We start from the raw sequence: 26,177 nt of genomic DNA on the forward strand, positions 1-26,177 counted from the left end.
GACCCTTTCGTTGTGGGATTGCTGCAAGTTAAGAGCAAAAGTTATTAATTGCTACCAGGACGGTGCACCGGAGGCAATATCGAACGAACCAAGATTCCCAGGCTCCCATTCGTGAGTTGATTCATCAACTAGAGGCTCAAAGAGTAATTAGCAAAACTATTTCCCCATTTAATAGTCCCACATGACCTGTGAAAAAATCTAATGGAGGGTGGAGGTTAACAGTAGACTATCGTGACCTGAATGAAGTGACACCACCATTGAGTGCTGCTGTACCACACATGTTAGAGCTCCAGTATGAACTGGAGTCAAAAGCAGCCAAGTGGTATGCTATGACTGACATCGCTAATGCATTTTTCCAATTCTGTTTGCAGCAGAGTGCAGGCCACATTTTGCCTTCACATGGAGATGTGTCCAATATACAGTGGAAACATAGTCCTACTATTTGTCATGGTGTAATCCAAACTGTGCTGGAAATGGATGATGCCCCCAAACATTTACAGTACATTGATGACATAATTGTATGGGGCAACAAGGCAGAAGAAGTGTTTGAGAAAGGGAAAAGAATAATTCAGATTCTCATAACAGCTGGTTTTGCTGTAAAAAGAAACAAAGGGACCTGCACAAGAGATTCAGTTTTTGAGCATAAAATGGCAAGATGGATGTCGGCATGTGCCTCTGGATGTTGTGAACAAAATAACGACTATGTCTCAACCAACTAATAAGAAAGAAACACAAGCTTTCCTGGGCCTTGTAGGATTCTGGAGGATGCATATTCCAGGTTATAGTCAACTGGTGAGCCCTCTTTTTAGAGTAACCAGAAAGAAGAACTGTTTTGAGTGAGGCCTTGTGCAACAACAAGCTTTTCAACAAATTAAACAGGAAATAGTTCGTGCAGTCGCCCTTGGGCCCATTCGTAAAGGACTAGATGTGCAGAATATCCTCTACACTGCCGCTAGAGAGCATGACCTCACCTGGAGCCTCTAGCAGAAAACATCTGGAGAAACCCGAGGTCGACCATTAGGGTTTTGGAGCCGAGGATATCGAGGAGCAGAAGCACACTACACTCCAACTGAAAAAGAAATACTAGCAGCATATGAGGGACTTCGAGCTGCTTCAGAAGTCAGCGGCACAGAAGGTTACCTCCTCTTGGCACCACGTCTGCCTGTGCTACACTGGATGTTCAAAGGGAAAATCCCTTCTATGCATCATGCAACCAGCGCTACATGGAATAAGTGGATGGCGTTGATTACACAACGATCTCGGCTGGGGAAATCTAATCGCCCAGGAATCCTGGAAGATATCATGGACTGGCCAGAAGGCAGGTATTTTTGTCCACTGCCAGAGGAAGTAGCTCGTGCCCAAGAGACAACACCATATAATGAACTATCAGAAGATGACAGGAATTATGCTTTGTTTACTAATGGATCCTGCCTAGTGGTAGGAAATCATCACAAGTGGAAAGCTGCTTTGTGGAGTCCCACACGACAAGTTTTTGAGGCCAATGAAGGAGAAGGTGAGTCAAGTCAGTTTGCTGAAGTCAAAGCCATCCAACTAGCTCTAAAGATTGCAGAACGAGAGAAGTGGTCAGTACTCTATCTTTATACTGACTCCTGGATGGTGGCTAATGCCCTATGGGGATGGTTACAGCAATGGAAGAAGACCAACTGGCAGCGCAAGGGTAAACCCATCTGGGCTGCTGCATTATTGCAAGATATTGCTGCTCGGGTGGAAAACATGACGCCAAGGAGATGCTCACGTGCCAAAAAGCCGTGCCACTGAAGAACAATGGAACAACCAACACGTAGACAAAGCTGCAAAACTGAAGTATCTCAGGTAGACCTAGACTGGGAGAATAAAGGTGAGCTATTTATAGCTCGATGGGCCCATGAAACATCAGGACATCTGGGAAGAGGTGCAACATATAGATGGGCTCATGATCGAGGGATGGACTTGACCATGGAAGCATTACACAGGTCACCCAGGGAAATGGCTGTGGAAGGCAGCATGGGTTGCACCTCGCATGGGAAAGGGAAAACCCATTTGTGGGATTGTCTTTGCTCAAGGGCCTGGGTGTACTTGCTGAATGATGAGAAAGGATGGGGAAACTCGATGTATGCCTCAAGGAGACGTAACCTTTGGGGAAAAATAACCTGTGATGTGAGTTATCTGTTGTAGACGATGAGGTATGAACTTTGAATAACTTTCGGATAAGTGGACAAACCATTTTGGTGCTGATGCCCAACACTGAACACACTGTTTCCCCTGGCCTGGATATCCATCTTGATGGATGAGACATAAGTTATTTCCTGTGAACATCTACAGAGGATGAAAGATATAAAAATGTTGTTTGTTTGTTTAATGCAAGATACACGAGGGAATACAAGAATGATGTTTATCTGTTGAAGAGTGGGGGTACTGGTTATTGAGAGTATTTAAGAATGTATATGGGTTGTTCAGACGGTTTGTCTGAGCATGACATAAATGGTATGGAATAAGGGGTGAAGACTGTAGTGGGTCTGGGATGGTAGTGAGTTTCCACAGCAGCTCTTGCAGTGCTGTGCTTACTGTTGATAGCAATGTTATGACTACAGCTCGCACGGCATCAGGGCTGTCCCTCCAGCATTCCTTCCCCCACCTTCACCAATAGCTGTGAGTGAGCACAATCTTGGGAGGGACCAGGTGACCCAGGCTGACCAAGGAGATATTCCATACCATATGACGTCAGCTCAGTAATATAAACTGGGGGAGAGGAGCAGGAAGGGAAGGCAAGATTCATTTCTGGCCTTCCAAAAGAAACCGTTACGCATACCAAAGCCGGGCTTCTCGGGAGTTGGCCAGTCATCGCTGCAGATTGGAAGTAGAGAGTAACAGCTTTATCTGCTTTTGCTTTGCTTCCCACACGCGCAGCTTTGCTGTTTCTGTATTAAACTGCTTTTATCTCAACCCACGAGACTCCCATCTTATTTTCTCCCCTTCCCTGATTTGTGTGGAGGTGGGAGGATAGACCGGTGTGGTGGGTACCTGGCACCCAGCCAGGGTCAAACTACCAGAGTGGTAAAATGTTTTTGCACATACACAATTATTTTAGTTAACAACCTATCATCGCAATAAGTAGTCAAGCACTGGTTAAGCACTTGTTAACCACCTAATAATAGTTCAGTCAATTAGCTAAGCACTTGCAAATAACTCAAACATCTATTGATTAAGTAAGTATTCATTTGAAGCACATAAGGATCAAACTGGAAGAGATACATATCACACCTGATAGGGACCGGTTACCTTTGCTAGGAGACTCTGGTAAATGTATTTATTATGTTATCTTAGCTGTTACCTTAACTACACGACCCTGGTATATGTATTCGTTATGTTACCTTGGCTGTTACCTTAGTTGTTACTAAAATAAATGGTCTGATATCTTTTTTTGACCAATCACTGTGGTTTTGGAAATTTTGTGCTTGTTGGGAAACAAAAAAGATGAAGGACAAATTGACAGATGGACATTTTATGCATGCTTGTGTTGGCAAATGTGATTCTTTTGTTTGAGCTGTATAAAAACTCTGAAAATGGTAACTAACAATGAAGCAGGTATGGAGGAGCTATCCCCCGTGTTTTCCCAGCACTGCATATTAAAGAAGTGCCTGCTTATCTGCATTCCTGTGTAGATAAGTTTTTCTCCATTGCGGATCCGTCAACAGTTTTGGCAACCCAGCTGGGACCTTGCGAGTGAGACTAGACGTGATCGGATGCTGATCGAACTCCAGTGCGCACCGAGGGATTCTCGGACCATCACCTGCGACCCTTACAGCTCCTTGCAACGTTCCCTGGAGTCGTAAGGAACTTCTAATTGGTTGGGGGTGGAATCTGTTGAACTAGCCTGTATGTCGCGGTGTCGGAGACCCCACTTTTTTGGTGCCCAGGGAAAGTCCAAAGCAGCATGCCAGTAAGATGGAGCGAAAGTTCCGCTTGGTTGGGCTGGAGGATCCTCGTGTTGGTATTGGCAGCCTGGGCCCCGCACGTAAGGTGAACGCGAAAGCGATCGCAGGGTTGGCATTGGTATTGCAGCCCATAAGTTGGACGAAGTAATCGCAGGACTGACATTGGTAATTGACACTTAGTAATTGGTATAAGTGGGCCCACATAAGTATATGGTAATGTTACCTATTGATTTTGGTTTGTACATTGATTTCTACATTGGTTTCTATATTGCTTTGTATATTGCCTTGTGTATATATTGTGTATATTGTGTTGTTAGCTGTCTCTGTGTGTGTGACTGAGACATGCAATTGCGCAGGAAGTGAGTGCGGAGCTTAGATCCGCTGTTCTGTGATCCTGCGAGGGGTACAGCTGGAGATAACTGAAGTGAAAGAATGAAACGACTGTTGAGAAAGTATTTGTAACTTAAAGGATTTTGAAATGTGCCTGAGAATTCAGCCCATGGGTGTTTGTTTGCACACTGGAAGGAATTTAAGGGTGATTTTCGCAAAGATCAACTTATAGAGTACTGCAATCATGCGTTTCTGTTTTATGTTTTGGATAGTGCGGAAAAGTTGATCTTAAATAGGACTTTGAATTATAATACAATCTTGCAATTAATGTTATTCTGTAAGAGGGAAAGCAGATTGGAAAAAGAAATGCGAATTAGATAAGCAGGCATGTACCCATATGCCATTAACCACAAAAAAGATGAAGGCTAAAGAGAATTTTTCTGCCTGTACCCTTACTAAATCTTGCTGTAAACATTTTGCTATAAAACAATATAAAAAGGAACGTGATAATACGGAGCCAGAATTGGACATTCAGGGTTGGCAAACAAAGTACCTGAGAAAGAACCTGAGGCAAAACAAGGATTAAAAGTACTAATTCAAAAATTTCTGAAATATCAAATTCTAGAAGAATGTGAGTCAGAGTATAAGTTAGTTCAGGACTTAAGACCCATAAATCAGATTGTGAAAGATATACATTCAGTTGTAACAAATTCTTATATGTCACTCACAGCCCTGAGAGAAAATTATCAGTGTTTTACAGTGCTTGATTTAAAAGATGCTTTCTTTTGTATCCCTTTGAAAAAGGAAAGGCGTAAACTGCTTTCGAGTGGGAAAGCCCAAAAGAGGACACAAGGTACAGTTAACATAGACAGGGCTACCACAAGGATTCAAGAACAGCCCAACTATCTTTGGAAGACAACTCGCAAAAGAACTGGAACTTTGGACTAATGAAAAGACAGAGACACTGAGAGCAGATCATTTGCTTCTCCAATATGTGGATGACATCCTAATTACCACAATGGAAAGGTAAGCCTGAATATAGGTAACCACTGAACTTTTAAACTTTTTGGGATTAAACAGGTACAAGATATCAAAAGAAAAAGCTCAAATAGCAGTCAAACAGTGATCTATTTAAGCCTCGAAATTTCAAAAGGAGAACGGAGGCTGGGGACAAATGGAAAGGAATCGAATTGTGCTATTCTGGAACCACACACTGTGCATGAGTTGCAGACATTTTTGAGAATGATGGGATGGTGCAGGCTGTGGATCATGGATTATGGTCTTATAGCCAAACCATTATATGAAGCCTAAAATTCTATGGGGCAAAGAACAGCAGGAAGCTTTCTGAAAGCTTAAAATAGCTCTGATGAAAGTCCCAGCTTTAGGCTTGCAAGATCTAAGCAAAGACTTTCAGTTATTTGTTCACGAACAATAGCATTTAGCTCTAGGAGTTCTGACGCAGAAACTAGGAAGCTGGAAGAGACCAGTAGGATATTTTTCCAAACAACTCGACTTGGTGAGCAAAGCCTTCTTAGCTGCGAGCAGTAGCTGCAACGGTCACACTGATTCAAGAAGCAAGAAAGCTGACCTTGGGAAGGACTGTTAAAGTCTATGTTCCACATATGCTAGCCACAGTCTTGGAGCAAAAGGGGGGACATTGGTTATCCCCAAGCTGAATGATGAAATATCAGGTAATTCTCTCTGAGCAGGATGATGTAGTGTTGAAAACAACTAGCCTTCTAAATCCTGCAGTGTCTCAAGTACTTCACAGGAAGAGCAACAACTGGAACAAGACTGTGTTGCAACCATTGAACATACTTATTCCAGCAGAGAGGACCTGAAGGATGGTCCTCCTGAAAACCCTGAATGGGAACTGTTGACAGATGGCAGCAGCTTCGTCTTGAATGGAACTCGCCACGCGGGATATGCGGTAACAACCGAAAACATGGTAATAGAAGCAAATGCGTTGCACAGAAGACAGAACTGATTGCATTGACACATGCTTTGGAATTAAGGAAAACGAGTTAGTATTTGGACTGATTCAAACTATGCTTTTGGAGTAGTCCATGTCCATAGCACCCTGTGGAAAGAAAGAGGACTACTGTCCTCCCAGGGAACAAACATTAAGCATCAAAAGGAAATCTTGCAACTGCTAGTGGCAGTGCAGGAACCAGTTCAAGTGGCAATCATGCACTGTAAAGCACATCGGACAGGAAACTCAATGATAGTAAAATAGCACAATACACAGTCTCACAAATGGCAATCATCCCCACCAGAACAGTAGCGCTTCTTAAGGAGCCACCAAAATATTCAGGGGAGGATGAGAAATTGGCTAAGTTACTAAATGCAGAGAAAAATTCAGAAGGGTGGTGGACGACAAATACAGGTCAGGTAGTATTGCCTCTCGTAGTCATGAGAGAGATTTTGCAAACAAAGCATAGGGAGTGTCACTGGGGTGCAGAAGCTATGACTCAGTGTAGTGGGTCTGGGATGGTAGTGATTTTCTGTCAGAGACCAGCTCTTTCCAGGACGATGAAGGACAGGCGGACCACTGGTCTTAGGGCAAGTGATAGTTTATTACTTCTTCATAGGCTCTTTTATAGTCAGTACATATCGCAAAGATTATCGGTTCACATCAACAAACAATATGAATATGTGCAGTTTCTATATGCTACAAAACAATCAAGTATTATTTTACAAAATTTATGATGTTGTTTACCACATACCTTTAATGCATGTTCCGTGACTACAAGACATCTGGTACTGTTACTATCGCTTACTCTAAACACAGAATGTGCTTGGTAAAACCAGGGCTTTGTTCTCATGAAACCAACCCTTTCAGGCAGGTTCCTACGCTTCAAGGAGCCAACCCTTTCAGGCAGGTTCCCAGAAACGATTAACCCTTACCAGGCAAAATCTCCTCGAGGGCCATTCTACCCTTTCAGGCAGAGTGGTCTCATCATTTCACCCTTTTTTTCTTTTTATTCAGTATGTATTGTAGCGGGAACGTGTTGTTTAGCCATTAATTGTAATTTCTTTGTTTTTATATTCGTTTGTTTTATCATATCATACATTAAACGAAATATGCAAGGCAATACTACAACTAAGACAATTATACATAAAGCTGCTCCTATAAGGCAATAGATTCCTTTATAAAATGAGGATAGTGACGGAAAAGAAGCCTTTAAAACGTTAACAAAATCATGAGCACGTTGGGCAAGAGGTAATTGCAATTCTTCTATATTTTGTAAAGAGAGAATTTCTCCATGCAATTGTTTTAAGTTAATTGAAGAGTTGGCGTTATTCCATATCCCTGATAAATGTTTTTGTATCTTAGGCCAATCATAACAGGATTGATTCCAATGAACTGGTGTCACGCAGATGGCTTTATATGCCGCATGACATGACAGTGATTCTTTAATAGCTAAAGCTTGAATTTCTTGACCCATAAGATTAACAGTGTCATATAACGCATTTAATTTTCTCTCAACTTTATCATCCCATAATGCTTGTTCTTTCAAAGTATCAATCATAGTTTCAGAAATATTGTTTATATATTGCGCAGTTTGAATGCTAGTAGTTAAAGATATGGCAGCCATGGTAGTAACTGATATGGCAGTTATTATCGCAAGAACTCCTGCTATTATCATACCTACAATTAGTTTTTGACGCATAAGTGCTTGAGTCACAATAGTTAGCACTTCAGAGCCTTCATCAGCATACCAATCATGTGTTAAATTGACGGGTAAAAACACATATGGTGGTTGTTTTAACATAACAAAATTCAAAATAGAAGAGTTAACACAATTAGATAAAACACAATTTGTACAATTTACAGAGTGATCTGTTGTATTTATAATTAGTGTAAATCCACTCAAAAATACATAAGGTTCTGGTACACATGCTTGAAACCAAATCTCAGTATTATTAGTAATTCGATGCATTGTAATACCAGATAAGGATGGTTGCCAAGTTATATTGGCTGCTCGAAAAACAGCTCGATCCATCGCTCCTACTGCTTTCCAAATTTGAGTAAATAGAGTAATGTTATTCATTGTCCATATTCCTTGATACAATCCAGCAAGTCGTTGCGAAGGACGCCAGTCACATAGATTGGTCATATTATTACAAGTAAGATTAAGCGCGTGACATAATTTCCAATCAGGGAGTGATGTGCTTATTCTTTTTCGATTACAAAGAGGAATGTTAGCAGGAAAATGTGCTGGATATATTACACTAAAATTTGGATATAACATTTGAGCAGACCAATGTGTTCCATTATAGTTTTGGAAATCATTCCGGGCTAATTGGGTAACCATAATACATCCATCGGTATCGTTTTTACTGAAACATATTGGTTTAGTAGTGGAATCAAACAAACCAGAATAATTGTATTGTACAGAGAATCTAACAAGATGAGACAAATCTTCTGGTCCTAAAAAACTAGTGTCATTTGTATACACCGGAATATCAATCAGTTCATCCCATGTTACAGGATGAAGTAAAGGAGGAAATGTAACGAATGCCCAATATTGTGTCGCAGAAACTCCCTTGTGTAACATCCATATTATGCTAAGCCAGTAGGCAAAGATTTGCAATGATGACCAGTAATCAAGATTTTGTTGTTGTTGTCGAGGTTGTCGTGGTGTCAGCATTAGGCGTTGAAACCTCTTTCGGAACTTGCCTATTTTCGTTTTTGGCATGTCGAACACAGCGTTCCGGAATCCACCGAGGTACAGGCTCATCTGTTGGGAAAATACAAACATACCCTCTTCCCCATAATAAAACTGGATCAGGGCCTCTCATAGATCCATCGATAGGATCTTTCCACAACACTGCAGGTTTCTGCTGAGTTGGGGATTGCCAATGACGATTAGCAGCTGAAAAGCCAGCTGCATCGAGAGTAAAAAAGTTTAAAACAAAAAGAACATGATTTAACAAAGACAAAGGAGTGTCCTTAATCCCCCATATCCCCGTTTTTAATTTCTTTAGTTGTGTTTTCAGAGTAAGATTAAAGCGTTCAATCATGCCTTGACCCTGTGGATTATAAGGAATCCCTGTTTTATGTATGATAGAAAAATGAGCACAAAATTTTGCAAGTTTAGCACTAGTATATGCTGGGCCATTGTCTGTCTTGATAGTCTTTGGTATACCTAATATTGAAAAGCAGTGTAATAAGTGTGAGATCACTTGTGCGGCTGATTCTCCCGATAAAGGAGTAGCTACTGCAAAATGAGAAAAAGTATCAAGGGTTACATGGATATAAGAGAGGCGGCCAAAAGAAGGATAATGAGTAACATCCATCTGCCAGAGAGCATTAGGTAAAAGACCTCAAGGATTAACTCCATAATGAGGAATTGGTAAAAAAGAAACACACGAAGAACATGTTCGAACAATTTCTCTGGCTTGTTCTCGAGAGATATGGCACATACGTTGTAGAGTAGCTGCAGGTAAGTGATGCAGAGAGTGCAAACGCTGGGCTTCTGCAACAGTAGCAACAGTAAAACGAGTTAACAAATCAGCCTGATTGTTGCCGTGACTCAAAGGTCCAGGTAATTTAGAGTGACTATGAATGTGTCCTACAAAAAGAGGTGCATCTCTTATTATTAAGAGAGATTGAATCAAACCAAAATATCGTTGTATAAAAGAAACTTTAGAAGCTATGACAGGAACTGTTTCTAAAAATTGTAATGAAGTGACAATGTAACGACTGTCAGAATAGGTTCAGAAAATTTCAACAGTGCTTGATAAATAGCATACAACTCAGTCATTTGTGCAGAAACATTCTCTAATTTCCAAACATAATGATCTGTAGGGGTATACAAAACTGCTTGTCCATTAGATGATCCATCTGTAAAAACAGTCAATGCTCCTGTTATAGGAGCTCCTTTAACAACCCTAGGAAAAGCTAAAGAATGATAGGTAGCAAAACTAAGAATTTTATCAGAAGGAAACTTTTGTGTTATTTCTCCAGGAAAAGTAGCTAAAGCTATAGCAAAATCGTCTACAGTGGCCATCAGCCAAGTAATTTGAGCAGGTGTGTATGGAATTCCAATTACTGCTGGTTCTCTCCCAAGATGAGTAATACATAACTTTCGTCCTTGTTTAATTCGTTCTGCTATCTTTTGAGGGTACGAAACAAGAACTCCTTTTGCAGAGTGAGATCCATGTACCCAACATAGAACATCGTCTTGATACAAGACTCCTGTAGGAGTCATTACTGTAGGCAAGATATATAAAGAGAAAGACTTTGTTATGTCTGCATATTGTAATTGAGCATTTTCTATGGCTTTTTCAACCAATCGAAGAGCTTGTTTTCCCTCTTCTGTTAACTTGCGAGGAGAAGTAGGATCAGGGTTTCCCTCAAGTATTTTAAAAAGAGGATGCAAATCGGCTGTCGTTAACTTAAGAAAAGATCTGAGCCAATTAATGTCTCCCAAAAGTTTCTGAAAATCATTCAGAGTTGTCAAAGAATTTGTTCGTATGGCAATTTTTTGTGGCATAAAAGATTTAGGATATAGTTGAAACCCCAAATATTGAAAAGGATATGATTTTTGTACTTTTTCTTGTGCTATTTTCAAACCATGTTTAGTTAACATCTGTTCAATATGAGCATAAGGATGTTGCAACTTATCGATAGATGAGTCTGCTAAAAGAATATCATCCATATAATGGATACAAAGAACATCAGGAAATTGTTGTCTAGTCGCTTTTATACTTTCATGAACAAATTTTTGACAAAGAGTAGGACTATTAGCCATTCCTTGGGGCAATACTTTCCATTGATAGCGTTCCATAGGTTCACTAAAATTTATGGATGGAATGCTAAAAGCAAATCGACATTTGTCATCTGGATGTAAGGGGATAGTGTAAAAACAATCTTTTAAGTCAATAATTATTTTTTCAAAATTTTGAGGAATGGCAATAGGACTGGGTAAACCAGGTTGTAACGCTCCCATGGTACACATTGTTTTATTAACTTCTCTCAAATCCTGGAGAAGTCGCCATTTCCCCGACTTCTTTTTTATAACAAAAATAGGTGAATTCCATGGTGATGTAGAAGGTTCTATATGACCTAATTGCAATTGTTCAGCTACTAATTGACGAGCAGCTTGCAACTTTTCTTTAGTTAAAGGCCATTGATCAACCCAAACAGGTTGATCTGATTTCCAACAGATTTTATCTGCATACATAGTTACTGATAAATTTATCAAACTAACTGCTAGGCGTATAGAGGTATGCACCCATTTGTGTCAAGATGTCTCGGCCCCAGAGGTTAAGAGGTAAGCTTTCTAGTACATATGGTTGAATGGTACCAGAGTGTCCCTCATTATCTGTCCAATGTAATGACTTACAGCTTTGAAGAGGTAAATTTGCAACTCCAATTCCTTTTAGATCAGCTGAAGCATGCTGTAAAGGCCATTCTTTTGGCCATTGTTTTAAAGTCATTACCGATACATCTGCTCCGGTGTCCAAGAGTCCCGTAAAAACTCTATCGTTAATAGTTAACTGAAGTTCAGGTCTCTGATGATTGATGGGCTGTAAAAGATAAACGTCAGTAGATCCAAAACCGCCTGTTCCCCGAATGCGGGAATCAGCTTTTCCTATAGATGAAACATAAGGAATTAAAAGCAACTGTGCAATCTTTGTTCCTGCAGGTAGATTAAAGACAGAAGTTTCAGATTGTAACATAACTTTTAACTCTCCTTCATAATCACAATCAATTAGGCCTGGTATAACTCGCAATCCTTTCATGCTCAGACTGCTTCGTCCCAAGACCAAACCGCATGTTCCTGCAGGTAACGGGCCATATATCCCTGTTGGGATAGCTTGTGCCCCCATTTCAGGTGTTAATACGAAGTGGGAGGAGGAACACAGGTCCAGTCCGGCACTGTGACTGGTGGCTCGGTGGAGTTGTGAAATGGATTGTTTAGCTGGTGCTCTGAGGTTTGCACCTGCACAGGATACATCCCCTGTTTGTTTGGACGGGCCCGGGGCAAGCCCATTGAGAAGTTTCCCGGCTGTATCAAAGAATTTCCGTTCTTATCATATTTAGATCGGCATTCATTAGCCCAATGATTACCCTTTTTGCATTTCGGACATAAACCTGGATTTTTTCCATTATTATTTGGAATCTTTTTATTAGGACATTGACGTACTTGATGTCCCATTTGACCGCAATGAAAACAGCTACCAGGGGGGCCTGCAACTCGTCTGTTTTTCTTAAATTGCATTGCTGCCAAAACTTGTTCAACAGGTTTGCCTTGTTGTGCTGCAGCAGTCACAATGCCTTGAATATACCCAGAACTAACATCAGAACATAATTTGATATAGTCATTTAAGGTTGCTTTATTTTTCCAGGGTCTTAAAATAGATTGACAAATATTATTAGCATTTTCAAAGGCTAATTCTTTAACTAAAATCATAGCTGAATCAGTATCTTGTATGAGCCTAGATGAAGTTTGTAACAAACGAGATACAAAATCATGATAAGGTTCGTCTGGTCCCTGTCGGACTTTAGTTAATTCTTCCCTAGAAGTTCCATGTCTAGGTAATCCCTTCCAGGCTTTTAAGCCAATTTCTCTAATGGCATCATATGCTGCGGCAGGATAAGCTAGTTGTTGTGCTAAATCAACATGCGGTCCTGTACCAGCCAACATTTCATGAGTAATTCCTTGCTGGCGAAAGTGTGGTTTTTGAGAATAATCATAACAAGAATCTACAAAATCCGTGAGCCATAGCAAATATTCTCCTCCTGTTAGGGTAGCTTTAGCTAAACCTTTCCAGTCCCAAGGAGGAAGGACCTCAGCTGCAATTGTTTCTAAAATAGCAATAGTATATGGTGCGGTTGCACCATATTGAGCAGCAGCTGTTTTTAATTCTTTAAGATTGGAAAAAGGAATAGCAATATGAGTAGCAATTCTAAGGTTAGCCTGATTAGGATGGGGAGTATATGTTATAGGATATGCATGCAACATCTTAGAAAATCCGCCAACGTCTTCTCCTTGTTGTCTAGCCTGCATCAAAGTTAATTGTAAAGGAGAATGGGGTGACAATTGATGATAAATATCAGGCGGAGGAGGGCGCTTACCAGCTTCTATTGCTGGCAAAACTATAGGTTCTCTTTTTTGGTGTTTTTTAGGCACAAAAGGTGCTTGAACAAAAATCTCACCACTATCGTGGTGATATTGAGCAGCCTCTTTTTCTAATTCAGCTTCCTCATCGGAAGATAATTCTTCAGATAATTCTATAGTTTTCAAGGTACTTTTGCTTTGTTTTAATGGTCGGCATTTTTTACCTCCCATATTTGAGTACATAAGAAAGGGATTTTTAAAATTAGATTCCTGAATATCTTTTTGTTCATTATTGATTATTGCTGGATATTCAGGTGGAGCAGAGGGTTGTGAACCGGGATTAGTAAGAGCAGAAGGTTTTAAACCTGAATCCGCTGAACGAGATCGAGGACGTGTTTGTCGTTGCCATTCATCATATTCAGTATCACCTTGTAAACATTCTTTAATTAAAGTCCATAAAGGAAAAGCATCTATAGGGATCTTATCAGGGCCGTTAGCAGCATAATAGCCTTTAATGTTTTCACCGACCCTATTCCATGTTTCTAAATTAATAGTGCCTTTATTCGGAAACCAAGGACACACAGTGTCTATAAATTCTAAAAATCCACCCACTTGCTTGGTGGTTACAGATATATTTCGACTTTTTAACAATGTCTTGACCATAGCTACAAACAGCTGTCTTTCCGTACTATGTACATGTCCCATATTTTAAATTGCAAATGCTGAATATGAGGGAGCCCTACCGTTGAGTCACGAGGTTCAGTCTGGACCCCCTTGCTTTCTAAGACACCTTATAGAAAGGGCTTAGGTGCGACTGGATCCAGACTTAGTCTCAGACTTGGTCAACGGAAAATCTAAGACACAAAAGGGATTTTTGTTTTTATTTTACTGAGCTAAATTTCTACTTTCTTATATTTTACACCTTCCTAGTAGTTCTGCCCCCCTTTATTTCCCCTTATCCTTACCGCGGTTCTGTTGATTCGGAGGCAGCTCACCCTGGTCAAAGGCAACCGAGTTTCCCGGGTTTCGGCACCATTTGTCAGAGACCAGCTCTTTCCAGGACGATGAAGGACAGGCGGACCACTGCTCTTAGGGCAAGTGATAGTTTATTACTTCTTCATAGGCTCTTTTATAGTCAGTACATATCGCAAAGATCATCGGTTCACATCAACAAACAATATGAATATGTGCAGTTTCTATATGCTACAAAACAATCAAGTATTATTTTACAAAATTTATGATGTTGTTTACCACATACCTTTAATGCATGTTCCGTGACTACAAGACATCTGGTACTGTTACTATCGCTTACTCTAAACACAGAATGTGCTTGGTAAAACCAGGGCTTTGTTCTCATGAAACCAACCCTTTCAGGCAGGTTCCTACGCTTCAAGGAGCCAACCCTTTCAGGCAGGTTCCCAGAAACGATTAACCCTTACCAGGCAAAATCTCCTCGAGGGCCATTCTACCCTTTCAGGCAGAGTGGTCTCATCAATTTTCCACAGCAGCTCCTGCAGTGCTGTGCTTACTGTTGATATCATTATTATGACTACCGCTCACATAGCATCAGGGCTGTCCCTCCAGCATTCCTTCCCCCATCTTCACCAATGGGTGAAGCTATGGGTGGGCATGATCTTGGGAGGGACTATGGCCAGGACAGCTGACCCAGGCTGACCAAGGAGATATTCCATATCATATGACATCAGCTCAGTAATATAAACTGCAGGAGAGGAGAGGGAAGGGGAGGCGAGATTCATTTCTGGCCTTCCCAAAGCAACCGCTACGCGTACTGAAGCCCTGCTTCTCGGGAGGTGGCCGGACATCGCTGCTGATGGGAAGTAGAGTAACAGCTTTATCTGCTTTTGCTTTGCTTCCCGTGCGCGCGGCTTTGCTGCTTCTTTATTAAACTGCTTTTATCTCAACCCACGAGACTCCCATCTTATTTTCTCCCCTTCCCTGACTTGCTGAGGAGGTGGGGGATAAAGCGGTGTGGTGGGCACCTGGCATCCAGCCAGGCTCAAACTACCACAGTCAGCTTCTGAGAAGAAGTGTAATATCAGTACGAATGTTGGAAATGGCCAAATCAGTAACGGCAAAATGTGAAATTTGTTTAAAGAAAAATCCAGTAGTACAAAAAAGAGTATAGATGGGCAAAATAAAAGCTGGAGTGGAAGAGGAAGATTATTTGGAAATTGATTTTATAGATATACCTAAATTCAATGGATATAAATATGTTTTAGTCGGGGTTAAAACATTTTCAGGATGGCCAGAAGCTTTTCCCTGTCACACCAATCAGGCTAAGGAAACAGTTAAATGACTCCTGCAAGAAATTGTTCTAAGGTTTGGAGTTCCATTTGGAATATCTTCAGACAGAGGACCACATTTCGTGGCCGATGTGGTACAAGAGGTAAGCAAAGTTCTAGGAATTTCCTGAGATTTAGATGCCCCTTGGAGATCGCAATCAAGTGGAAAAGTGGAAAGAATGAATCAGACCCTAAAAAGACAAATTAGCAAAATCTTTCAGGAGGTCAGATTGAAATGGCCTCAGGCACATCAACTTGCATTTCTACAAATAAGAGTGAATCCTCGAACTGAAATGTCAGTAAGTCCTTATGAATCCTAATGTATGGAAATCCCTATGAGGTTCCTGAAAGATATCCAAACATGCATGTGACATGAAAACAAGATGTATATAACTATTTGCTTTATCTTGGATAAACTCTAAACAGGCTCCGAAGTGCAGTAGTGTGGAATCGACCTCTAACTTTGGAAAATCCAGTACACAACATCCTGCCTGGAGATTACGTCTACATAAAGACCTGGAACGAAGATCCTCTGCAAGGAAGGTGGAAGGGACCATACCAGGTATTGCTGACCACCTTCACTGCAATCAAGATTTTCGAATCAGATGCCTGGATCCACTACACTCGGGTGAAGAAGGCACCGTCAGGTCCATGAAAGTGGGAGAGTGGTAAAAAATCTTGAGATATTGAAATTAACTCAGAAACATGACTAAGTTTTTGTTTTTGTTATTTTTTTCAGTCTATGGTGGTGGAAACATGGATCAAAATTGGATGGTCAAATCGATTTGTATTGAATGTTCAGGCCCAGGCTCCAGTCCAAACAGAAATAGACTCGGAACAGGTAATTCCAATACCAGGAAAAACTCAGGAGGAAAATCTGATGACAGGCTTGATTAAGGAATCCGCACATCTGCAAAATGTCTCCCAAATTACTGCATGCCTACCTATACCATGGGCAGTGGGAGAGTCCATTCCTTGGGGAGGCTTAACCATGAATTTGACCACTGTTAAGAAAAATGGGACTGCACACTCTAAACAAAAAGTAGTGATAAGTTGGGAAGAGAGAGTAGATTACTCTAGAAAGCAATGGTCAACCCCCGGTAATAGAGTGGACTGTTATAAGTTGCTAAATTTTCAATTTACCGCCATAGCAAGATTTGGAGATATTGGGTGGTGCAGATATGATGAACCAAAAACAAGGAATGTGTCCCGAATGACTATGAAGTGGGAATGTGAACAGGTTAACAGAACAGCAAACAGGAACGAGGAATGGAATTCAGTTTGGGGTGTTAGTGTTAACTTACGATTCAGATACATAGCTAAGACATCTTGCTGTTTTGAATGGGATGGACTTGAATTCACGGTAAGCAGGTTAGTATTAGATAGAAGTACTTTGACAAGAGAAAAGGAAAAAAAGGTTCCTTGGTGGGAATGTGAACAAGTATACAACTGCAGCACAGTGAGCCAAGCAGTTCAGCGTGTACCCCAATTGGCAATAGCCCTGAAGATTGGTTGTTTATGCAGAGGACTGAAGAACAATTTAAATGTGACCAGTCTCTGGAGAATTAACTGTCAGAGATATATGATTCCAAGCCCAGGATATCTGGTCTGGACTATGAGTGATGGCACAGGGACATCTCATCTGCCAGTAGATGGGAAAATTAAACAAATAACTTTGGGGTTGCCTACATTATTCCCAATTTGGAAAAAAATCTCCCTTTAAGGGCAGTTTAGAAAGTTTGCATTTGACAGGAGTGAAAAGATCAAAATTAGACCATGATGATTGGAATGATCCAGGTACTGGAGTAAAAATTGTCTGGGCACTGGAATCTCTCTTAAATCCTATAGCATCCTACCGAAATAGAGAGTGGCTGTATAGATTGACTGGGCAGGTTGAACGGTTGGCAAATGTGACAAGAAAGGGATTTAAACAACTGAATTTACAATTACAGGCTACCTCTAGAATGGCATTGCAAAATAGATTGACTCTGGACATGCTGTTGCTGAAGGAACACGGGGTGTGTGGCCTCCTAAAAGACAGAGTAGACCACTGTTAGATACACATTCCAAATGTCACCACAGATGCAGAACACAAATTAGATCAATTAGGCAACATAGAAAAGGGAAACACAGGAAATTAGGGAAGACATGAACACAAGTTGGATAGAAAAAGTTTTTGAGGGACTGGGCCTGGACCTAAAATCCTGGATAAAGTCACTGATTGAAACACTTCTGCTATTGATTATAATGTTTTTGGAAATCTATTTGGCATATTGTTGTTTTAAAAGAGAAATAATACAAAGAACACGATGGAGCAATAGAATCTTGAAAGCATTGACATGACACAATGATCGATTCAAAGGTTATCCACCACCATATGACAGTCATGGTTTAGTTATGGAGACAACTGAAATATAGAACTGAAATTATTGGAATGTGATTATCAATACTTTCAAAGAGGGGAAGTGTTGCAGATACACAATTATTTTAGTTAACAGCTTATCGTCACCATAAGTAATCAAACACTTCCTAAGCACTTGTTAATCACTTTGTAATGGTTATATCAATTAGCTAAGCACTTGCAAATGATACAAACACCTATTGATTAAGTAAGTATTCATTTAAATCACATAAGGATCAAACTGCAAGAGTGACATACCACACCTGATAGGGACCTGTTATCTTAGCCACAAGATTCTGGTAAATGTATTTGTCAGGTTACCTTAGCTGTTACCTTAGCTACGAGACCCTGGTAAATTTATTTGTTAGGTTACCTTGGTTGTTACCTTAGTTGTTACTAAAACAAAGGGACTGATATCTTTTTTGACCAATCACTGTGATTTTAGAAATTTTGTGTTTGTTGGGAACCAATCAAGGTGAAGGGCTAAATTGATAGATTGACATTTAATGCATGATAGTTTTTGCAAATGTGATTCTTTTGTTTGAGCTGTATAAAAACCCTGAAAATGGAAACTAACAACAAAGCACCTATGGAGGAGCTATCCCCTGTGTTTTCCCAGCACTGCATAATAAAGAATTGCCTGGCTTATCTACATTCCTGTGTAGAGAAGTTTTTTGTGATTTCGGATCCATCAACAGTGCTGGCTGCTCTACAGGTGGATTGGAGATAGCTCCCACAGGAAAGCAGCTGCAAATGTGTAACAGTGCTGGCTGATAGGGACCTGAAAACCAATGTAGGTGGGGTCTGCGTATCTGCTTGCTTCTGTCTCCCAGACGCAGTGGCGTAACTTCTAAAAGTAGCCTTTATTTTCAATGGGAGCTGAACAGTCCAAGTGCGTGGGATTGGAGATAGCTCCCAAGGAAAACAACTGCAAAGGTGACACACTGCTGGCTTATAAGCTACATGGGGACCTACATACCATGTTAGGTGGGGTCTGTGTACCTTTTTCTTGTAGCTCCAAGAGGCAATGGCGTAACTGCTAACCATAGCCTGTATTTTCAATGGGATCTGAGCAGGTCAAGTGCGCGGGATTGGAGATAGCTCCCATAGGAAAACAACCACAAAGTTGACACAGTGCTGGCAGATAGGCTACACGGGGACCTACGTACCACTCTAGGTGGGGTCTGCATACCTCTTTCTTGTAGCTCCAAGAGGCAGTGACGTATATTCTAACGGCAGCCTGTATTTTCAATGGGAGCTTAGCAGGTCAAGTGCACGGGATCGGAGATAATTCCCACAAGAAAGTAGCTGCAAAGGTGACACAGTGCTGGCTGATAGGCTGCAAGAGGACCTACGTACCACTGTAAATGAGGTCTGCATACCGACTTTCTTGTAGCTCCCAGACACAGTGGAGTAACTTATATCTTAAAGGTGGAAAAGTGCTGGCTGATAGACTCCCCGGGGACCTACGTATCACTGTAGGAAGAGTCTGCGTACCAGCTTTCCCTTAGCTCTCAGACGCAGTGATGTAACATACATCGGCAGACTGTATTTGAAATGAGAGCTGAGCAGGCCAAGTGCGCGGGACTGGATATAGCTCCCACAGGAAAGCAACTGCAAAAATGGAACAGTTCTGGCTGATAGACTACCTGGGGACCTACGAACCACTGTAGATGGGGTCTGCATACCTGATTTCTTGTAGCTCCCAGATGCAGTGGCCTAAATTCTATTGGCAGCCTTTATTTTCAGTGAAAGCTGAGATGGCCAAATATGAGGGATTAGAGATAACACAGGAAAGAAACTGCAAAGCTGTCACAGTGCTTCTCATCTCTCATTGAAAATAAAAGTTGCTGATATAAGTTAGGGCACTTCCTCTGAAAGCTACAAGAAAGCACATACACAGACCCCACCTACAGTGGAAGGAATATCCCTGTGTAGTCTATCAGCCAGCACTGTGCCACCATTGCAACTGCTTTCCCGTGGGAGGTATTGCCAATCCTGCGCACTCTTCCTGCTCAGCTCTCATTAAAAATAGAGGCTGCCAGTAGAAGTTACATCATGACGTCTGGGAGCTACAAGAAAGCAGATACACAGACTCCACCAAGAGTGGTACCTTGATCCCCGTGTAGCCTATGAGCCAGCACTGTGCCACCTTTGCAGTTACTTTCCTGTCGGAGCTATCTCAAATCCTGCACTCTTGGTCTGCTCAGCTACCACTGAAAATACAAGCTGCTGGTAGAACTTACACCACTGCCTCTAGGAGCTAGAAGAAAGCAGGTAAGCAGATCCCACTTACAGTGGTATGTAGGTCCCCATGTAGTCTATCAGCCAGCACTGTGTCACATTTGCAGCTGCTTTCCTGTGGGAGCTATCTCCAATCCCGTGCACTTTGCCTGTTCAGGTCCTATTGAATATACTGGTTGCCGGTAGAAGTTACGCCAATGCTTGTGGGAGGTAAACGAAAGCAGGTATGCAGATCCCACCTGAAGTGGTACATAGGAACCCGTGTAGCCTAACAGTCGACACTGTGTCACCTTTTCAGCTGCTTTCCTGTGGGAGCTATCTCTTTCCCGCGAACTTGTCTTGCTCAGGTCTTATTTAAAAAATACAGGCTGCAGATAATAGCTATGTCACTGCGTCTGGGAGCTACAAGAAAGCAGGTACGCAGATCACACCTACAGTGGTACGTAGGTCCCCGTGAAGTATACAATCCAGCACTGGGAAAACTTTGCAGCTGCTTTCCTGTGTAAGCTATCTCCAATCCCGCATACTTGGCCTACTCAACTCCCATTGAAAATACAGGCTGCCGGTAGAAGTTACGCCACTGCATCTGTTAGCTACAAGAAAACAGGTACGCAGAGCCAACCTACAACGGAATGTAAGTCCCTGTGTTGTCTATCAACAAGCGCTGTGCCACCTTTGCAGGTGTTTCCTGTGGGAGCTATTTCCAAACCAGCGCACTTGAGCTGCTCATCTCCCATTGAAAATACAGGCTGTTGGAAGAAGTTACGCCACTGTGTCTGGGATATACAAGAAAGCTGGTACGCAGAGCCCACCAACAGTGGTATGTAGGTCCCCATATATCCTAATAGCCAGCACTTTTTCACCTTTTCAGCTGCCTTTCTGTTGGAGCTATCTCCAATCCACCAGAACAGTAGCCAGCACTTTGCCACTGTGGTAGTTTGACCCTGGCTGGATGTCAGGTGCCCACCACCCTGCTCTATCTCATATCTCTTCAGCAAGCCAGGAAAGGGGAGAAAATAAGATGGGAGTTTTGTGGGTTGAGATAAAAGCAGTTTAATAAAGAAACAGCAAAGCTGCGCACGCTGGAAGACGAGCAAATGCAGATGAAGCTGTTACTGTCTATTTCCCATCTGCAGCGATGTCCGGCCACCTCCCGAGAAGCAGGGCTTCGGTACGGGTAGTTGTTGCTTTTGGAAGGCCAGAAATGAATTTTCCCTCCCCTTTCTGCTCCTCTTCCCCAGTTTATATTACTGAGCTGATGTCATATGGAATGGAATATCTCCTTGGTCTGCCTGGGTCAGCTGTTCTGATTGTTGTCCCTCCCAAGATTTTGCTCACCCACAGCTATTGGTGAAGGTGGGGGAAGGAATGCTGGAGGGACAGCCCTGATTCTGTGCGAGCAGTAGTCATAATATTGATATCAACAGGTTGCCGGTAGAAGTTACGCCACTGCGTGTGGAGGTTACAAGTAAGCAGGTACGCAGACCCCACCTACAGTGCTACGTTGCTTCCTGTGTAGCCTATTAGCCAGAACTGTTTAACCTTTGCATGTGCTTTCCTGTGGGAGCTATCTCCACTCCCGCACACTTGATCTACTCACCTCCCATTTCAAATACAGACTGCTGGTAGAAGTTATGCCACTGCCTCTGAGAGCTACAAGAAAGCAAATACGCAGACCCCACCTATAGGGGTACGAAGGTCCCTGTCATAAATTGAGACCACAATAGATCATAAGCCAATTATAATTTTATTAATTGTAGCAAGTAGAATAAGAGCAAAGACAGCGCTGGACGACAGGGGAGTCTGCGCTCCACCAACTGCCGTACTGATTAGTTTAAACAGTCCTTTTTTATACATTTTGCATCCATGGCCGTAAAGTAGGAGAACTGCTCTGCGCATGCTTCAGTTACTGTGAGGGGTCTTTTTTCTGTCTTTCGGTGCTTGCTGAGTAAGAAGTTTTCCTTCTTTGTTTTATAATTGATCCCTCACTTAGATAGAGTTGTTTTTCTTATCTTCGCCAGTCCCTTAGAACATCTTGTAGTCATCCTGGAGCAGTATCTCTCCTGTTTACACAAATGGTGTCTGGTATGTGAAGGCAATTGCAGTTATCTTATCTCACATGAGTGATGTCCTGCAGCTGTTCGCATAAGTACTTTCCTTTCTTTTGTCGCTTAACCTTTACATTGAGCTTAACATAAATTTTAATAAACAATACCCTAATTCATAGTTTCTTACAATCCCCCCTTTTTCTTTTATCCTATTATTGTTTATTAGACGCTATTTTCATTTTCGACACTGCAGGCAAACTTTTTCCACAATCCCGACATGTATCATAACACTCACAAGATAATACCTTACAATTACAATCATAGTTTTCACGTGGCATATCGCATTCACAACAGTCTTCGTCATCTTCATCTTCATTAGTAGGTATACTTTTATAATCTGTCTCAGCTCTCCGTAGTTAGAATGAGTAGTTTAGCTATGTCAAACCGCTCCTTAATAAAATGTAAAATATAGCGTAATATGCATGGTTCAAATATAAGTCCCAGAATCAACATAATAAGCGGTCCTGCTAAGGCAAACAATAAAGTGGTTAGCCAGGGTGAAACGTTAAACCAATTTTTATACCATGATCTGCCCACCTCACGATCCTTTTTACGTTGATTTAACCTTTTCCGAAGTTTAGACATGGTGTTATTCCGATGTCTGAACTAACCCATTTAGTTCCTGGTGTCGGGATAGCCCATTTGTCATATCTGTGTTGTGGTTTCTTACATCCAGGAGGTCCCCAAGTGATGTCTATATATCTATCTCCTGTTGTTTTCCAATCTGAAGCTATTGTCTCACAACCCCAATAACCACAATAATAATGTCCCGGGTAATTACAATAACTTTTTTCCAGGGTTTGAGGCTGGACATATGTACCATGCCTTGCATTGCGCTTGGGTGTAACCCAAATTTAAACAGTTTGTTGGATGACATCCCATTGCTTCAAAAGGTATTAGCGAAAATAAAGATACAGTAAAATTCCAATTTCCTTCCGAACTGCTTCGATTTTGTATAAGCTTACTTTCCTGTAAGTTATATAATTTCCAGAGCACTGGCTCATGGGGGTTCCCATTTGCTTGAGTTAGTATCAATAGCAAAACCACCAGTATACCAGGAAAAACGGTATTTGTCAATTTTACCAATTTAAGTATAATTTTACCAGTCCTAGGGAAGTTTGACCATGGTTGCTTTTGCGTCCCATTGTTTTGGTTCTTTTCTCCACAGTTTGTTCCTCCTCTGCCTCGCCCGTCGACTCGGTTGCTTCGAGCCACGGGGGTGTACCATCTTCTCGGCAGCAAGGGAATTCTTCAGGAGACAGCTGTTTCAGGGCCTTTTATCTATTTACACAGGCTTTAATGGGACAAAGCAAGACACAGTTAGCACTTTTCTTTATAGTCAGGATTTCAACTACAAAGGGGATTGGTTCGTTGGAGTGGTTTCCCAACACTGTGTGCAAACTCCTATTGGAGGGTATCCACATTCACCATTTATCCTGGCATACCTTGCACCTAAAACAAGCAAATGGATACCAATTGCAATTTAAATCATTACACCTAATTCTTATATCTAGAGTGTATATATATATATATATTATTTACATCAGTATATTTTCTATATTCAATATGGTGTGGTTGTATGAGTTTAGCAATTCCCTTCAGCACACTTTGTACGCTTCCATATAATAGATAAACAAAGAAATAATTATTGCAAATATAAATGACAATACACTTTATACCAAAAGGTAACGCAGCAAAATAATCAAATAAAGTCTCTATCATTACGTTATCTTTTCAGGGTTATCTTGGTGTCACTTGGAGTACTGATTACTTTCCAGTGGGGTCTCGTTATTGGGCCTTTAATGCAATTGGCATGAGTCCATCCACGCTCAGCAGTCCAGACAGCCGTTTCTGTTGTAAGCAAAACAAGATAAGATCCCTCCCAGCTGGGTCTTAGAGTTTCTTCCTTCCACACTTTAATCAATATCCAATCTCCAGGCTTGACATTATGAATTTTTTTTTAAGTCCAACAGGGGTCGTTGCACAATCAGTCCCTGCTCCCAAAGCTTGTTATGGTGTTCTGCTAATTGCGAAACATAGTCATTAATCACACAATCTCGAATTAAAACATTAATGTGTTAAATGATCCACCATTACTAATAAATATTTGTAACGTCCAATCCTTAGGTAGTTCAGTAAAATCCACTTGTATGTGTGAGAAGGGTCTGTATGCTGGGGAACGTCCCCCAAGGGGTTTTTGTCTCATGTTATTTCGATTAACCTTTTGACAGGTCTCGCAGGCTGCTGTGTGCATAGTCAAAATCGTATTATAATTGCCTGCCACTCGTTTTGCTTCTGTATCGGCGGCATTATTTCCCCTGACTTGATAACTTGTACCTCGCTGGTGTCCCTTTATACGTACAACTGCTATTTTATTCGGCATTTTTAATGCCCCCAGAACTCGCCGAATCAATTCCGGGTGTATCAATTCTTTTCCCTGCGAGTTAACAAATCCTCTTTCCTCCCATATTTTTCCAAAAGTGTGTACTACTCCGAACGCATAGCTTGAGTCTGTATATATAGTTCCATCTTTTTCCTCCTTTTTACATTTCCCAGTGCTCTATCTTCCCCGCTGCAGTGCGGCCGGGATGGCATTGCTGGGGGGGTGGGGGGGAGAGTGGGCAGCAGCAACAGCAAGTCCTATCCTCATGCCAGGGCGAGCAGGACCAGCTCGGGGGGAGCCCTGCACAGCCCTAGGCTGGCAGCCAGGGGAGGCAGGCAGGGGCTGTGCCTGGGCATCCCCACGGCAGCCAAAACAATCCTCAGGGCAGCACCCAGGGGCTCTGCACCGTGACCCGGCCGTACAGCTCCAGATACCGTCACTGCTGCCAACAGCTATGATCCAGCTGCCCCCTCCAAAAACACTTCTTCCAGGGGGAAGAGGAGCAGGGTGGGGGCACAAGCGGGGCCTGACCTCCTCCATGCTCTCCCAGCACCCCACCACAGCCGAGGCTTGGGGGGGACTAGTGGAGGGCCGGTGGAGTGCTGCCAGGGTTCACCCTCCAGTGACACTAACGCTTTCCACAATGCATATAGCTCACAGGCTTGAGCCGACCAGCTGGCACTCAGGGGGCCTGATTCTATTATCTTAAACTCTCCTTTTTCCAACTTAACGATGGCATATCCGGACAATCGTTTACCTTCCACTATTCGTGATGACCCATCTATAAATAATACTTCTCCATATTATAGTTCTTCTTCTTCTAAGTCTGGCCTAATATGTGTCTGCTGTTCAATTGTTTGAAAACAATTGTGTAACAGTTCATTATCTTCTCCTGGGTACAAAAATTCAGCGGGATTAACTGCCCCAATAGTTTTTAAAGATAGTTTAGGGGATTCTATAAGTATTCCCTCATACTTTAATAATCGGCTATCTGTAAGCCATTTTTCTGCTTTTTGTTGCAACACTCCTCTGATGTTATGTGGAGCATATAAGACAACTTCTCCATTAAAGGTAATACAATTTGTTTCTTCAAGTAATAAGGCAGCAGCAACAATGATTTGTAAGCAGCTCGGCCAACCCCTGCTCACAGCGTCTAACAGCTTTGATAGGTATGCCACCGGTTTCTTTTGTCCGGCCCATTCCTGAGTTAATACTCCGAATGCTGTTCCTTCATGTGTGTTAACAAATAAATGGAATGGCCGCTTTAAATCTGGTAGGTTTAAAACCGGTGTTTGGCTTAGTTCCCTTTTGTGCAAGAAAGTTTAGGAATCGAATGCTTTCTTTTCTTACATCTTCCTTATTATTCCCTGCTATAAGCAGATCATCTACATATTGTAAC

Source organism: Colius striatus, chromosome W (genome assembly GCF_028858725.1).
Source record: "Colius striatus isolate bColStr4 chromosome W, bColStr4.1.hap1, whole genome shotgun sequence".
Classification (NCBI taxonomy): domain Eukaryota; kingdom Metazoa; phylum Chordata; class Aves; order Coliiformes; family Coliidae; genus Colius; species Colius striatus.